The 17834-nt window shown below is 35.1% G+C and overlaps 1 long non-coding RNA gene across 2 annotated transcripts in view; it reads left to right on the top strand.

Moving 5' to 3' along the window:
* The first annotated feature begins 2814 nt into the window (after positions 1-2814).
* The window catches only part of LOC139362193 (uncharacterized), a 39194-nt gene continuing 24174 nt past the window's right edge, over positions 2815-17834 (top strand). Inside the window, exons 1-3 of one of the 2 annotated variants that reach the window (XR_011620581.1) lie at positions 2815-2931; positions 3293-3482; positions 13396-13464. This is a non-coding gene — a long non-coding RNA (uncharacterized lncRNA). Of the gene's footprint in view, positions 3483-13395; positions 13465-17834 lie in introns of both variants that reach the window. The other variant, XR_011620580.1, reaches the window with a different exon arrangement.

Here is a 17834-nt window from a genome sequence, read left to right as displayed (position 1 = left end):
AGGATATTTTTTTTATCTGAAAAAGTTAAACCCATGCATATAAAGAATTTTGTTGTGTACGTGTGTGTGCACACACAATTTTGTTTGTACATGCTTGGACATAACTTTGCTTGTATTGAAGAAGGAGAAAGGGAGTGATAAAAAGAAAAGCCATCACAGAAGAAACACAATATAACAAGTGAGGCCAAAATTAAAATAGAAAAATGTCAGAGGAAAGTTAGATGCCATTTTGGGTATGTTGTATACTTAAATTCCGATATAGATACATCATAATTGATTAAATCACTATGATTACTAGAAATTGAAGTTTTAGCCTTAACCATAAAGTATATTTTACTTAAATTTTCTGCCTTACATGCATTTGCATTTTATCTAATTTCATAAAAGATTATTTTTTAACTTATCTTTGTAAAAGTTCCAAGTAGATTGTTTTTTCCAGCTCTCTGTCAGTCATAACATTCTTCCCAAAATGTTTAAAAGTATCAGTCTGACAGGTTTTGGTTTGTATGTTGGTTTCCTGGTGATATGTATCCTGAAGTTATCTACCCTCCTGACTCAAGCAATATCAAAAGCTATGTAGGTCTGTTTCACAGATGTCTTTCTAGGGATTTGTTTTTCCATTGTTCAAGAAAATCCCTTTGCCCTCTTTTCTACTGGAATTACTGAATCTATTTCCTGAATCTATTATGTTCCTATTTCTCATTAGTAATGTTTTCATGGAGTATATCCCCTAGGAGCTTCTGGGGAAAGGGTACATAGGAGGAAGGTTTTGAAATGCTACATGTACAGAATATATTTGTTATTTTGCTTTAAATCCAATGGATAATTTGGCTCGTGTAGAATTCTAAACTCCCTCAGAATTTAAAGGACATTTAAAAAAAAATACTATTTCCAAAATTTATCTTCTGTTTTAAAATTTATTTATTTATTTATTTATTTATTTATTTATTTATTTATTATTATTATACTTTAAGTTCTAGGGTACATGTGCATAACGTTCAGGTTTGTTACATATGTATACTTGTGCCATGTTGCTGTGCTGCACCCATCAACTCGTCAGCACCCATCAACTCGTCATTTACTTCAGGTATAACTCCCAATGCAATCCCTCCCCCGCAGCCCCATGATAGGCCCCAGTGTGTGATGTTCCCCTTCCCGAGTCCAAGTGATCTCATTGTTCAGTTCCCACCTATGAGTGAGAACATGCGGTGTTTGGTTTTCTGTTCTTGTGATAGTTTGCTAAGAATGATGGTTTCCAGCTGCATCCATGTCCCTACAAAGGACACAAACTCATCCTTTATTATGGCTGCATAGTATTCCATGGTGTATATGTGCCACATTTTCTTAATCCAGTCTGTCACTGATGGACATTTGGGTTGATTCCAAGTCTTTGCTATTGTGAATAGTGCCACAATAAACATATGTGTGCATGTGTCTTTATAGCAGCATGATTTATAATCTTTTGAGTATATATCCAGTAATGGGATGGCTGGGTCATATGGTACATCTAGTTCTAGATCCTTGAGGAATCGCCATACTGTTTTACATAATGGTTGAACTAGTTTACAATCCCACCAACAGTGTAAAAGTGTTCCTATTTCTCCACATCCTCTCCAGCACCTGTTGTTTCCTGACTTTTTAGTGATTGCCATTCTAACTGGTGTGAGATGGTATCTCATTGTGGTTTTGATTTGCATTTCTCTGATGGCCAGTGATGATGAGCATTTTTTCATGTGTCTGTTGGCTGTATGAATGTCTTCTTAAGAAGACATTCATACAGCCAAAAGAAGACATCCAAAATTTATCTTCTAAAGTTAATATGATTTTGATTTTTATTTATTCATATTTTTACTTTCTAGTTGTTCTTTTCTATCGCTATCTATGGAAGCTTTTATAACTTTTCTTTATCTCAATGTTCTGATTTGTTTTGGTCATGTGTTTTGTTCTGTATTTTTAAAATTATTTTTGTTGGTTTCTAAGTAGGTAAGTTTTATTCTGAGACATAGTCCTCTATAATTTTTTAATAACCTACTACTCTCCAATTTCTCCTTTCTCTCCTTTGAAAATCTCATTATTAAGTATTAGATCGCCAGGATTAAGCATTGATTTTCTTGTATTTTCTCACAAAATTTTCTGGCAAAATGTATGGAAATACATGTGCATGACTGTTTAATAAAATGATTCCTGATATAAAGGATATATAGCATACAAGTTACATACAGTAAAATATAACATACTCAGTCTTAAATTCCAAATAGCAATATATTCTCACAGAATGACTTCATTGAATTTTTTTCAGAATTTTTTTCTCTGTATTCAACTTATGGCTGCAATTAACAAATATGATTATTGGTTGATATATTCATTTACTTTAATAAGTACGACAACAGCAAAACAACAAAGACATATATTAGGAACCTCACTCATTCATCAATGGCATGTGCTATTTCTTTATTGGAGTGGATCATCTGAAATACTGAAAGAATAGTTCCTCAGTTTTTGATTCTACTCATAGTGTAAAACTATGATAAATTTTAAGCATAATTTACACTTTTAAGATTTTATATTTTAAGAAAATCTATAGACATTTCATAAAACAATAAATCATGCCAAGGTTTATTGTGTTTGCCAATTTATATGATATAAACATTTCCTGTAGGACCAATTTCAAGCTACAACCTGAGAATACTGAATGGGGAGGTGGAAAGAGACGTGTTATATCTCATTATTAATAGAATTTCCTATCTACTGATGTCACAGAATCCTTAGGGTGTCACTTTTCCAGCCAGAAGTCTTTGTGGCCGGTGACACCTTTACCCGAGTTTTACTTGGGTCTGCTGGGCTCATTCTGCCCAGTAGACGCGACAGGCTGTGCTTGGTGCAGGCTGTGCTTCGCTCAGGCTGCCAGCCCAGATCCCATGCCTGCCAAGGGTGAGCCAGGTGTGGAGTGGCAAGGGTTATGTGAGCAAGTGTGGGGCCCGGCCGCAGCACACAGCCAAGTGTGCCAGCTGTGGCAGGGGTGGCAGTTCCAGGCACCAGCACAGGTGCCAGTTTAGTGCAAGGCTATGGCTGGACCAGGTGTACTGAAGAGGCTTCCACCGCCGCCACTGGGGAACACAGTGGCGCCCAGAAATTTGGAGGTGCTGAGAACTACAAAGCCCCAAAGTGGGTGTCAAAGCCCTGGCTTGGGGAGACCCTAGGTCTTGGCTCCCCAAAGGGCTGCCATTCTTCTCTCCTTCTCATTGACCACAATTTGGCAAGCTGCGAGCATATTTCAGTCTGTTTGTTACAGCACTTTCCGTCCTGCCATTCAGTGGGTCCCAAGTTCTTGTCCCACATCCAGGAAGAATGAGATATGTGGACAACTAGAGGGTGAGCAAGATGGAGAGGAGCTCGACTCAGGAAACCCAAAGTGGGTACCTCCTTTCTGCAGGCAGCTCAGCCTGACGAGTGTCCCGCTCTCAGCAGAGAGGAGAACTGAAGTGAGTAGCTTCTTCCCACAGCTGGTAGTCCCTGTATCTGAGTCTGGCAGATTCCTGGGTTTTTATGGGCTCAGAAGGGAGGAAGTGTATGCTGATTGGGCCTTGGGAGGCCATGGGTGAGCCCAGAAAAAACACTGTAAGTTCTCACTCACAGCCACAGCCTCCACCGGTACCTGTCAGCCCAGCCCCCAGGGTTCAGGCTGTCCCCACCTTGAAGGTGAGGTTTCACCAGTGACCCACCCCTTTCTGCTTAGGGACCCATCCCTTTCTGTCCAGGAACATTAACATGTCTTTCTCCTGCCATCAACATGCTTTCCACAACACCCAGACTGTTTGTGCTAAGGGGTGCCTGCATGCCTGGGATGAGCTGCCCTCAGCAACCGCCCCCCGCCCCAACACACCACTCCTCCTTCCCACATTCATCTGCACCCAAAGTCTGGAGTTAGCCAAGGTGGCAGGGAGCTGGAGTTTCAGTGTCGCCCCAAGCATGCACACACCCAGCCAGGTCATGACAGCACCTGGGTTCGGCCACTACTTTTCTTCACACAAGAGCGGGTGCCGGAAGCAGGGAGAGGTCAGGCAGTGGGAGCAGGCACTTACAAGCCTGCAGTGGCAGGGGCTTACTGGGCCCCCAAGAGCTCAGGGATGCCCAGATCTAGAGCCACGGCTTTGCAGTTGCAGCTGTGCCCAAGGGTACAGGACTCCCACCCCATTAACTCAGTAGAAGGTGGGGCTCCCACTTGTTCCTGGCTGGCAACAGCCCTGCAGAGCGTCCAATCCAAGCAGCACCTCCCTCACTTCCTCCAGAGTCTTCAGAGCAGCTGTTCCAAATGGGCTGCTGCTGTCGTCACAGGAGCAATAGATTTAAATAACAGCAAGAGCATATATAACAGGAAAATGCATTAAAATAATTAGGAATTGATGTTTGAATATCTTTTGTTTTAAATATAATTTATTTAACACTAACTTTATAATTTATTATTTAACCATAGCTCACAAAATTTCATGAAACTTGAAGTGGTTTTTATGAGCTAATACAGTTGGTTCCCACCCAATACTATCACCGATATTTCTTTTACTTTTATGTATTTGTTAACAGCATTTGATTTCCAAATGCTCTTAGATTTTTTCTAAATGTTTATTTATATTAGTATTACTAGCAGTTTCATTATTATGTGTAATTTGTATGTTATAGTTGTTTCATCTCTGAATTTTTGGTTCTGATTGATTTTGTTATTGTTTCATTGTGCCTGTTTCATTCTTGTCCCACATTAGAGATTTTTACCAAGTAATTGGTGATTCTTGGGGGTTTATTGAGGTAAAAAGTGCAATTTTATGAGAGAGACTGGCATCTCTGTGTGCATGTAGTGTATAGGGATTGGTTTGAAAGGCTTCTCTGTAAGGCAATGAAGTAGCAAGCTGCCTGTTTTATATAAAGATCTACAAATGTCAGAATCTAAAGATTTTTTCATCTGGGCTGTTCATTTAAAGTTTCAACATTATCCAGTATGCTAACATTTGTCAATTTGCTTTTATTTACAATATTTTATTCTATTGTTATTTAATGTGTTCTTCACTTTGTCATTTGGAGTTTATGGTTTTTTAAATACATTACTCTCATTTAGCTGGATTTTTTGGAGAACTGAAAATAAATGTGTGCTTTCCATCTGCCATGTTTAGCAAAGATTGTCCAATTTATCTTCTGTTTACTTTATTCTAGATTTGTCAGCACTGCTCTACTGAAACAGATCTTTTTTGAGGTCAAATTGTCTGTTGCCAAATACAGTGGATACCTCTGTCTCCAGTTTCCTTGATCTTTTGACAATATTTGGCACAATTTACTATTTTCATCCTCTCGAAATGTATAGATTATATGACACTGTTTTTGTTTTGTTTTTTGATTTTCTTGCTAACTCCTAAATGACGTCTGTTTTTTTCATTTAAGAAAATTCTGCCCCCACTATTTTTCTCTATGGAAATCTAATTCACTTCAGTGTTTAGGAACATTTCAGACAATTCTCAAATCTCCAGCCTTATACCTCTTCTGTGAACTCTACACTGCATGGTGTCTCCAACCTGTATCAGTTGATGGACTTCACAACACTTTTTTATTTCTCATTCACCCTTAACCCACCCAATGAGATTCACCTTTCAAATCCAAAACCTGGCAATCAATCCTGATTCTTCTCTCTCCATAACTTGCATAACTGCAAGTCCCATTCATTCTGTCTTCTAATATATAGATAGCACCCACCCATCACTTACCCCACACTCTTGCAACTAAACACTTCTTATTGTTCACTCTTGCTCCTATATCAACAATTTATTTCTTTTTCAATATCTTATATTATCATGAAATATTCTTAAACATGACATAGAAGATTCAGCACTATTTATCTAAACTCTAGCCAGCTCCCCAAATTTCTCCTTTTCATCTGCTCAATTCCTCAGAAAGATAAATTTTAATTTTTTTTCTTAAATATATTGTACTATTTCTTTCAGGATTCTGTATATGGACTTTGTTAATTTCACTTTCTCTGCTTGTAATTCTCTTTTCCCCACTCTTAGAATGACTACAAAACATTTTATCTTTCAAGATTCAGATCACTTAAGTGCAGGGACTATTCTTAACCACCATGTTATTTTTTTCCTTCCTAGAATTTATTATTACTGATAATTGTTTGACCTTGGCATCTGTCATATGTGGGCTCCAGTTTCTCTGGCTTTAACAAAAGTGTTGGGCTATGTGAACTCTAAAACTGTTGCCATCTCATATTCCTTTATCTTATATGCCTTTCTTTAGCTGTATCTGGGTTTCTACACCCAGACTACATTAACATTTACTATTTCATGTCAATAGTATAAATTTATGTTTCTGCTTTTCCCTTTCCTAGTTTGAAATATTAAATAAATATGTTATCATCAGTAGGGTAAATATTAACTGCATCAGGAATGAAGAATCAATATTTTCTGTGTCTAATTTATTTTCTGTTTTACAGAGAAAGGTGAAGAGGGGCCATCAGGTGATAACAATCAATCAAAATTTGTGGCATATTATCAGAGCTATAGTTTTGGTTTATTTTATTCATCTTAAACATCTTTGGCAAAAAATACTGCAATCAAAATGATGCTAAATATCAATATGCACTTATTTCATTTCAATCTGCAACCAACATTCCTAGTTTATAATATGTAATATATTTTGTTTATTTAAGTGCAGAAATAATTTTTGGTAAATCTGTTTCTAAGAGGGAAGATATTTATATATTCTATATGAAAAATGAGTGAAGTTTACATGTAGAAAATAGAAAGAACATTTGTAAGATTTCTATAACATTTGTAAATTTGCAGAATATTTGTAAATCAAGGCAACTTAAAATTTATGACAACGAGAAAACTGAACCACCATGCTGCTTATTTGCAGCCTTTTTCTTCCTTTGCACACTTTTTATTCAACTTCAAAAAAATTAAAATCACACATAAAATTAGAAAGTACAGAATATATTATAATAATTTCCTCAAAACCTTATATTGGGCATATGCATCAAAATCAATTTTTAGAATAATGTAGTGCTGAATAAATGGTTTCAACTCTGCCTTGCTTTGCCCTTGTAGCTGCGATGGCATTGCCTTGTGAAGAATTGCCAAATCGTGAGTCAACGGCCATATCCCAACAAGGATCCAAAGGCTGAACAAAGACTTCTTATTGGAAGGCTTAAAAAAAATAAAATCAGTTTCTTCATGCATAAGGAAAAAAGAAGTAATGTCCTTCATGGCAAACTGCTGTAGAGTGTCATCTTGATACTATTTAAAATGAAGTTTTAAATTCATTCTTTATAGGAACGATGATAGAAATGTACCCTGAAAATTGTAATATAATGTTCAGGAGCCAGAAGCCATGCCTTTAAATATTCAGTTCTTATACCAGTAACATACTAGCTTTAAAACAGAAATACTACTCAGATTTAGTTGAATCACAGGGTTTGTTTTTGCTCTTCTCAAACTTTTTAATTTTGTCTCTTAGCTTATTCTTGGTTGAACAATGTTTCCTTTGATAAGCTTTGGATGCCTCTAAGAGATTAGAGTGATTTGATGTCAAAGAGACATGCGCTGTGCTTCCCTTAAAAAGGAAGCTGCAGATGTGAATGATTTTAAAGGTCTTTATCCAAATCAGTTTCTTTCCCCCGTCCTTCTCTTTCTGCAGGAGGAAAATCAGTCATGTCCATACAAAATCCCAATTCCATTAACCTTTCAGCTACTGCTGAAACATGGTTGTACTAAGGTCCCTAACATTATATATGTCAGAAATTGGCTGGCATATCCTTTATAAGACTCTCTTGTAATATCGACTATTTCAGATAGTTCATAGTTTTGTTACATGAGAATATTAAAGTGCAGCACAACTTTGACTTTTAGAATTAATACCTGAACTTTAAGTTCACTGGAGAGGTGAGGAGCAGCAAAGGTGCGTGGGCGCACACACACACACACACAGTTTTATTTCTCTTATGTTACACTTTGTAAAACTTAAAATTTCTTATGTTTAAAGTTCATGGAAAGACAACAAAGAGAAGAGTAGTGAATATTACTCAAAACATATAAATGTATTCTCTTTCACACTCACTCTTAGAAATGATAGAAATATGGGTAAATTGAGCCCATGAGACAGCACACTGTAGCAAATAAGAATGAGAACTCTACAACCTGATTGCTTAGTGTCCACTCTATCTTCACATTTTATAAAATATGTAGCTTGGGGAATATAACAACTTTTTTTGTGTATCAGTTTTCCCGATTGCAAATGCATATAAAACTGACTAACATAGTTATTGCAATGATTGAATTAGTCAATATTTACATAGAAAATAACAAGCATTCACTATATGGTAAAAGCAATTATATTTACTCATAGATTCTAAAAAAAAGTCATTGAAAATCTAATGTAACTTTTTAAATAATGAGCAATAAATATCTATTATAAAAGAACAAGGCCAGGAATGGTAGCTCATGCCTGTAATTCCAGCACTTTGGGAGGCCAAGGTGGGTGGATCACTTGAGGTCAGGAGTTCAAGACCAGCCTGACCAACATGGTGAAACCATGTCGCTACTAAAAATACAAAAACTAGCCAGGCGTGGTGGTGTGTGCCTGTAGTCCCAGCTACTTGGGAGACTGAGGCAGCAGAATTTCTTGAACCTGGGAGGCGGAGGTTGTAGTGAGCCAAGATCACACCACTGTACTCCAGCTTGGGCGACAGAGTGTAATTCTGTCAAAAAGAAAGACAGAAAGGCAGAAAGACAGAAAGAAAGAGAGAGAAGAAAGAAAAGAAAGAAAGAAAGAAAGAAAGAAAGAAAGAAAGAAAGAAAGAAAGAAAGAAAGAAAGAAAGAGAAAGAAAGAAAATAAAGAAGGAAAGAGAGAAAGAAAGAAAGAAAGAAAAAGAGAAAGAAAGAAAGGAAAGAAAGAAAGAAAGAAAGAAAGAAAGAAAGAAAGAAAGAAAGAAAGAAAGAAAGAAAGAAAGAAAGAAAGAAAGAAAGAAAAGAAAGAAAGAAAGAAAGAAAGAAAGAAAGAAAGAAAGAAAGAAAAGAAAGAAAGAAAGAAAGAAAGAAAGAAAGAAAGAAAGAAAGAAAGAAAGAAAGAAAGAAAGAAAGAAAGAAAGAAAGAAAGAAAGAGAAAGAGAGAAAGAGAGAAAGAAAGAGAAAGGAAAGGAAAGGAGAAGAGAAGAGAAGAAGGAAGGAAGGAAGGAATGAAGGAAGGAAGGAAGGAAGGAAGGAAGGAAGGAAGGAAGGGAAGGAAGGAAGGAAGGAAGGAAGGAAGGAAGGAGCTTACAATATAAAGTAAAAGACAGGATTTCTGAGATCATTTTAGAATAAATAACAACATTTCTCAAAATTAGATGAACTCTTTTTGAATTTGATAATATTACCACATTACAACTCAAATTACAGAACATCGAGCCACACTAGATTATGATATTTGTTTATCACTCAGTGAATGAATTATTTGCAGTGGAGAAAATTGAATGGATTCAGAAGGAAAGTGGAAGGAAAAGCAGATACAATGGTTCAGAGAAATATGAGTTTTGCAAATATCCTGTAATCCAATATGTGATGTTTTCTCTCTCCTGTATTTTTAGACATTTTATTCATAGGCTTCATCTTCTTATCTAATGTATTTGGTTAGAATAATTCCCTTGTTGAAAGAAAACCAAAACCTATCATTGTTTGTACTTCTTCATGCTACCACTGTCTTTTTGCTTTGAATAAAAAAGAATTTAAAATATGATTAACATCTACATTTCCTCTTTAAATCTCAATAATTCTATTTTCAATACAAAAATTTTATTGAAATTACTTTCTTCAAGGCTACCACTTATTTCTTCCAAATTGAATAAAAAGTTTTCCATTTTTATTATTTGTTTGTGTTTTCCTTTCGTCTTTTAGCTATCTGTAAGAGTTGGCTGGGCAACAGCTGATCTTGATCATCTGGGTTCCCAATATTGATGAGTATGTCATTGTACTGGTTTGTCTCTTGTTCCGTGACTATGATTACTCCTCTATCTCATTGTTCCAGACTCTTTGTGTCCTCTGAAGCCCTTAGTGCATGCAACATCCACCAACGTTACAGATGTAGGACTCCGTGTTTTGTTTAACAAATTAGTTTTTCTTTGCATTGTATAGTATTATTACTTCATCTGTCACATCTATGCAAAGAATGAGAATGTCCTCAATACTTGTTATGACAGCCAGTACATAGAGTGGTAGATGGAGTGATTTAGTGGATAAGAGACTGGCGCTTTTTTGGTAAGAAAGGAGATACAGATGTAAACAACCTTTGTCCAAATCATCTCTTCTTCCTTCAGGAGGAAAATCAGTAAACAGAAATGATAAATAATGACCCATTACTGCCTAAAATTCACCAATTTCAAAATAGAATATATTATTCCCTTTTTCTGTAACTGGCTCTGTGTTTTTCCTAGAGACTCAAGCTTTAAGCTTGGAGTAACTTTCAGGTCTTCCCTTTTTCTGTAATATTTTATGAATGCAATTGAAAATCAGTTTACCATGAATGCATACCCTACATTACCGAAATTTTAATTGTAGCTAATATGGATTGAATTGTGTCCCTCAAAAGTTATGTTGAAGTCCTAACCTCTAATGCCTCACAATGTGACTTGTTTGGAAATGGAGTCATTGCAGATTTAATTAGTTATGTCAAGATGAGGCCATACTTCAGTAGAGTGTACCCTTAATCCAACATAACTAATGTCTTTACAATAAGAGGAGAGACAGAAACACAGGGAGAATCCTGTGTGACAGCAAAAGGGAGGATTGGACTGATGTGCCTGCCAGTCAAGGGATGCCAGGGATGTATGGCCACCAACAGAAGTTAGGAAGAGATAATGAAGGTTGGCTTCTAGAGACTTCAAGAAAACGTGATTTTACCAACACCATGACTTTGGGTTTCTATTCTCCAGAGTCTCGCAGCAATAAATTTCTGTGTTTAAGCTACCTAGTTTGTTATACTTTTCAGTGGCAGCCCTGGGAAAGTGATATAATGACATTTCTCATTTCTCAATCACTAAATATATGTGAGCCCACATAGTGTTCTTGACTTTCTATTGAAAGTTATCTACTTGTTCAGTTTCTAATTGCAGTTATGTTTATTTTTCTGTGTATTTTTATCAGTTGTATTAGATACAGTGCATATATCTTGAAGCTCTAATATCACATGAATACATATTTAGGTCGTCTTGATGAATTCACTGCATTACTGTTATAAAATGATTTTTATATCCCTTGCGATATTCTTTTCTCTAGAACCAACTTAACATTCCAGTTTTTGTTTAATTAATGTATATTTATCCTGATATATTTTTATACCATGATAGTAAGATAGTATATTTCCTCCATTATTATAATCTGTGTGTGTCTGTGATCTAGTCAACATATGTTGGTGTCACCTTTTTTTTTTTAAATCTAATATGATAATAACTTCTTTTAATTGAGATATCCAGACCATTTAAGTTATTGGTGGTATAGTTCATTTTAAATAAATCACTTTGCTATGTATTTTCTTTTCTTTCTTTCTTTTTTTTTTTTTTTTTTTTTTTTTTGGAGACAGAGTCTTGCTCTGTGCAGGGGTGCAATCTCGGCTCACTGCAAGCTCCGCTTCCTGGGTTCAGGCCATTCTCCTGCCTCAGCCTCCTGAGTAGCTGGGACTACAGATGCTCACCACCACACCCGGCTAACTTTTTGTACTTTTAGTAGAGACGGGGTTTCACTGTGTTAGCCGGGATATGGTCTTGATCTCCTGACCTCGTGATCTGCCTGCCTTGGCCTCCAAAAATGCTGGGATTACAGGTGTAAGCCACCACGCCAGGCCACTTTGCTATGTATTTTCTATTAGTCCTATCTGTTTTTTGTATACTTTTTTTCTTTTTCTGCCTCTTGAAAGTATATTAAGTATACAATTTACTCCTGAGCAACCTAGGTTTGAACTGCATAGGTCTACATATGTATGAATATTTTTTCAGTAAATGGGCTGTAAAATATTTGAAGATTTATGATAATTTGAAAACAATCCCAGACAAAACACATAGCCTGAAAATACAAAAAATAAAAGTTAGGTATGTCATGAATGCATACATTCTATATATTAAGAGAATCAATGAGAAGAAAGAATATCTGCCTGAACAAGGTTTTCATTCAGTTGAAAGTGCTCTATTCTGGGAAAAATATTCCAAAAAGACATTTATGAGTATGGAAGAAAAGCTATTACCAGGACTTGAGGCAGAAAATTTTAAGCTAACTCTACTGTTTTGTGTAAATGCAGTTGGGTTAATGGTAAGGACTGTCATCATTTAAAAAGCTGCTAAACTCAAACCTTGAAGGAAAATGATAAACACCAGGTGCCAGCCTTTTCGTTGTGTAACAAGAAGGCCTGGCAAGGAGAACCTTTCATCTGGATTGATTTCACTGATGCTTAGTCCCTGAAGTCAGAAGTTCCTCAACAGTAAAGGGATTGCCTTTGAAAATTCTTCTGGTATTGAACAATATCCCTAGCCACCCGGAACTCCATGAGTACTATACTGAAAGTATTGAAGTGGTCTACTTGCTTCCAAATGCAATGTATTTGATTCAGCCTCTAGATTAGGGGAGTCATAAGGCCCTTTAAGGTTCACTATAAATGATACAGTATAAAAGGATTGTCAACATTATAGAATAGATCTCCATAGAGAGAACATCATGAAAATGTGCAATGATTACACTATTGAAGATGCATTCTTGTTACAGAAAAGCTATGAAAGTTTTATCAAGCTCAAACCAATAAATTTCTGCAGGAGACCTGTGTTCAGATGTTGTGTGTGACTTCACCAGATTTACAACAGAGCCAATCAAGAAATAATGAAAGAGACTATGGATGTAGTTAAAAGAAAAAGAAAAAGAAAAGAGAAAATGAGTGTAAAGCATTTTAAGATATGAATCTTAGAGAGAAATTCAAGATCTAGTAGACAACACACTATAGGAATTAGCAGAAGACAACCTGATGAAGATGAGTGTGTCTAAACCATTGCCAGACAATAAGGATGTATAAGAAGCAATGTCAGAAAACAAATTGACATTAGTCAATTTGGCAGAAACATTCCTATTTTTTTTTTTTTTTTTTTTACTTCTTTTACCACATGGACACTTCTATGATGCAGACACTGAATCTAAAGAAAATAGTAGAAAAAAATTGGCCCCATATAGAAACATTTTTAGAGAAATGAAAAAGCAAAACCATCAGACAGAACTTATGATGTATTTACATAAATTTACACAGCCTGGACCTGACTCCCCTTTTTATCATAACTCTTTACATCTCTGACACCTAAGACAGCAAGACTAACCCCTTCCTTTCCTTCTTTTCCTTAGCATACTCAATGTGACAATGATGAGGATGAAGACCTTTATGATGATCCACTTCCACTTAATAAACACTAAGTATATTTTCTCTTTTCTTTGATTTTCTTAATTTTCTCTACTTTACTGTAAAAATAAAGCATATATATGATATATATGATTATATATGATATATACATATATCATACAAAATATGTATTTTTCAATTTTACCTGTAAAGCTTCTGGTCAACAATAGGCTATTAGTAGTTAAGTTTTTGGGAAACCAGAAGTTATACATAGATTATTGACTATGCAGGGGGTTGACGCAGCTAATCCTTGCATCGTTCAAGTGTCAAATATATTTTATTATTTTATTTTGTTTTGGATTTTGGCAAAATTTTTGTTGTGTTACTTTAGTTATTGTTTATGCATTTTAGTGCACAAGTATAGCTTATCATGAGCTATATTCAAATGATATTTTACCTTTCTGTTTAAAATAAGAATTAATAACAGTAGCCTTTCAGTAATTGTCATATGTTTTATTCTTACATATGTTGTAAAGGAGGATTGGTACACTGTATCCTATGGACCACATTTAACACACAGCCTGTATTTCTTATAATCTCAGAAAAAAAAATAAAGTTTTTTTTTTCCTTTTTAAAATGTTATGAAACAGAATAATGTTCAACAGAGAACAAATAGGTTCTACAAAGCCTAGACTACTATCCTCTATCCCATTATAAATCCCTGCAATGCATTGCCATAGCTTTTCCCATATACAATAAATTAACTTTTAAAGAGCTTTATTTTAAATGTCCATTGTATCAATATTTTTTATTTTCTTCATTCCTATGTGTAGATTCAGATTTTTATTCAGTATTTTACATTGCTACCTGGAGGACTCCTCATTATTTCTTACAGTGAATGAAGTTGTTTCAGTTTTTGTACATCTCAAATATTTGAGTCTCCCCTAATTTCTGAAAATTATTTTCCCTGATTTTAAAATTTTAGACAGATGATACTTTATTTTTATTTCATTACTATACAGAGTTCCTCACTATCTTCCAGTTTACAATATTTCCAAAGAAAAGTCAGCTGTCATTCTTATATTTGCTCATTTGTTCATTTTTTATCTGGCTGTTTTTGGAATTCTCCCTTTATAACAGATTTTCAATAATTTTGTGGTAATTTTGTGTAGTTTTCTTCTTGTTTCATGTGATTAGTGTTCTTTAATTTGTGTATTTATAATTCCCTTCAATTTTGGATAACGTTGGGCAATAATTTTTTGAAACATTTCTTCTAATTTTGACTTCCTTTGAGGAAATCCAGTTATACATATATTAGGACACAAACATACATACCCATCACCTCACTTATGTTTGATATTAATAAGTGTGTTTGTTTTCTAGTCATTCTTTTCTGTGTTTCATATTGGATCATTTTTATTACTTTGATCAATAATACTTTTTGCTACAATAAATAACCTTCTCTTAATTCTATCTTGTGTAGTGTTCATCTCAGTCATTGTGGTTTTCACTTTTAGAAGTTTCATTTGGGTCTCACTGTACTTTCCATGTCTCTAATTTACATGTTACAGTTTTCCTCTAGCTTTGTGGGTCTATGAAATACAGTTGTATCTGTTTTAATGCCTCCTATGCTGGTACCAACAGGTTTGTCATTTTTGTTACTTTTGATTGACTAATGTAATCCTTATAATAGGTTTTATCATTCTGCTTCTTTTTATGCCTTGCCAAATTTTTTAAAAAATTTTTTTCATTATGCTTTAAGTTCTAGGGTACATGTGCAAAACGTGCAGTTTTGTTACGTATGTATACATGTGCCATGTTGGTGCACTGCACCTATTAACTCGTTAGCACCCATCAACTCGTCATTTACATCAGGTATAACTCCTAATGCCATCCCTCCCCCCTGCCCCCTCCCCACAATAGGCCCCACTGTGTGATGTTCCCCTTCCTGTGTCCAAGTGATCTCATTCTTCAATTCCCACCTATGAGTGAGAACATGTGGTGTTTGGTTTTCTGTTCTTGCGATAGTTTGCTGAGAATGATGGTTTCCAGCTGCATCCATGTCCCTACAAAGGACACAAACTCATCCTTTTTTATGGCTGCATAGTATTCCATGGGGTATATGTGCCACATTTTCTTAATCCAGTCTGTCACTGATGGACATTTGGGTTGATTCCAAGTCTTTGCTATTGTGAATAGTGCCGCAATGAACATACGTGTGCTTATGTCTTTATAGCAGCATGATTTATAATCCTTTGGGTATATACCCAGTAATGGGATGGCTGGGTCATATGGTATTTCTAGTTCCAGATCCTTGAGGAATCGCCATACTGTTTTCCACAATGGTTGAACTAGTTTACAATCCCACCAACAGTGTAAAAGTGTTCCTATTTCTCCACATCCTCTCCAGCACCTGTTGTTTCCTGACTTTTTAATGATTGCCATTCTAACTGGTGTGAGATGGTATCTCATTGTGGTTTTGATTTGTATTTCTCTGATGGGTCTGGCCAATTTTGATTGGATTATAAGCATTGAAAACTTTATGTAATTGATTGCTGGGTATGTTTTTATTCATACAAAAACGTTCCTATAATCATGCAGACAAAAATTATTTAGGTTTATTCTGGAATGTGTTTAAGTTACTTAAAAAGAGTTTGATACTATTGTAACATGGTGAGGTTTTCTTCATTTTTGGGGGGGGGACAAGAGAAAGATTTACTCTGTGTCCAATTTTTCTCTAATACTGAGGCAAGACTCTTCTGAGTAAGAAAAGTAGTGTGTTATAAATTATGAGGGTTTACCCTCCCCATCTGTGGAAAAAATTGTCTTCCATGAAACTGGTCCCTGATGCCAAAATGGTTGGGGACTGCTGTTCTAAAGATCTCCAGAGCTATCTCTCTGAGCAACTCTCTTTTCTGATACTAAGGCCTGTTAATTGCAGCTTCCTTAGCTTCTCTAGAATGCCAGCTTCATCTCCTCATGTAAGGGAGACTCAGGCTGCATTTGTTTTCTTCCTTTTTGCAACACAGCCTGAAAGTATGGGGCAGTTGGAAGACTATTTGTTTTCAAAATCTCAGGTGCCGTTGTCTTTTGTTGCTTGTTCCAATGTCTTAAGAACTATTGTTTCATTTAAAAAATATATTTATCACTTGTTTCAAGCAGAAGTAAAAGGTTGGTGTCAATTTCTCCATCTTGAATGGACATAAAATTTCTAATATTCTATTTTGAACTCAATTTGTAATGGATTATTAATATAGTCATAAAAAGAATTACTTTTTCTGCAGTCTGCAGTCTATGTAAAATATATTACATTATGCTCCACTTCATTAAAAATATATTACTACCCCTGGAATATTAAGCTGAGTGCAAATAAGCCTACAAGTCCGAGAAAACTACCAAAGGCTGAGAAAATTAAGATAACATTTAACCATGATATACATAAGTAAAAATATGACAGCTATATACTAGTCAATAAACAAGATGCTGTTAGAGTATACATCAAGGCCTGAATATTTTCCCAGAGTTAGTGAAAGTCTCATTAAGAAAGTGATAATCATTATACACAATAGGAAAAATAACTTCCCTGATTATATAAAAGTAATTAATAAATATAGCTTTGAACAATACATAATATGTAAGCAATCTTTAAGACAATGCACATAAGATAATCATCATACATATTTTGGTGAAAAGTCTTTTGTGTGACTCCTTCCCTTCATGCTATTAGATTCCATGTAATAATGATGGAGTCAAGTAACATTCTCATGTATCTAGAGAAGTTCATTTCTGCATTTAATTAAGGTATACAAAAAAACAAATAGGAACATTGTATTTAATCTTAGAATATCAAATAGAAGAAAGGAAATAATACCTGTGATTCACTTCTTTAATATCATTCAAATACACTAAATACAGTAAATACACTTCTCTACAGACACTACCAGCACCTTGCTTCATGGTATTCTCATCTCCTACTTTATCATTTTCATGGCTTACTTATTACTCCATCTGGACCCAATCTTCATTCCAATTCATTCTGTATGTTCTTGCATACTAATATTTTTAAATTCTATTTTAAAAAGTATTTTTCCCACTGATGAATAACCTTCAATGAGTTTTCATTATCAGCAGGATAAAAGCCAGCCTTTCTAAAATGATACTAAATGCTCATCAAAATCCAGACCACAAATGAATGGATGAAAAAAATGAACTAATCATATTAATTTTTTCATCCTTGAATATTGGAATGGTGATTCGTCCATAGTAGGTGCTCAAAATTATATCTATTTCAGGGTTGGATATTTAGCAGATAAGGACTTTTCTCTTTTTTTTTTTTTTTTTTTTTAGCATATTGCTTTAGTGAAGAAATACGTAGAAATTATTATTGTTCCAGCAGGTAGATGAAAAACAGCATTACTGAGTCAAGCACTGGGCCTGGCATAGC

The sequence above is a fragment of the Macaca nemestrina genome, chromosome 3 (assembly GCF_043159975.1).
Source record: "Macaca nemestrina isolate mMacNem1 chromosome 3, mMacNem.hap1, whole genome shotgun sequence".
Classification (NCBI taxonomy): Eukaryota; Metazoa; Chordata; class Mammalia; order Primates; family Cercopithecidae; genus Macaca; species Macaca nemestrina.
This window is presented reverse-complemented; position numbering and strand designations above follow the sequence as displayed.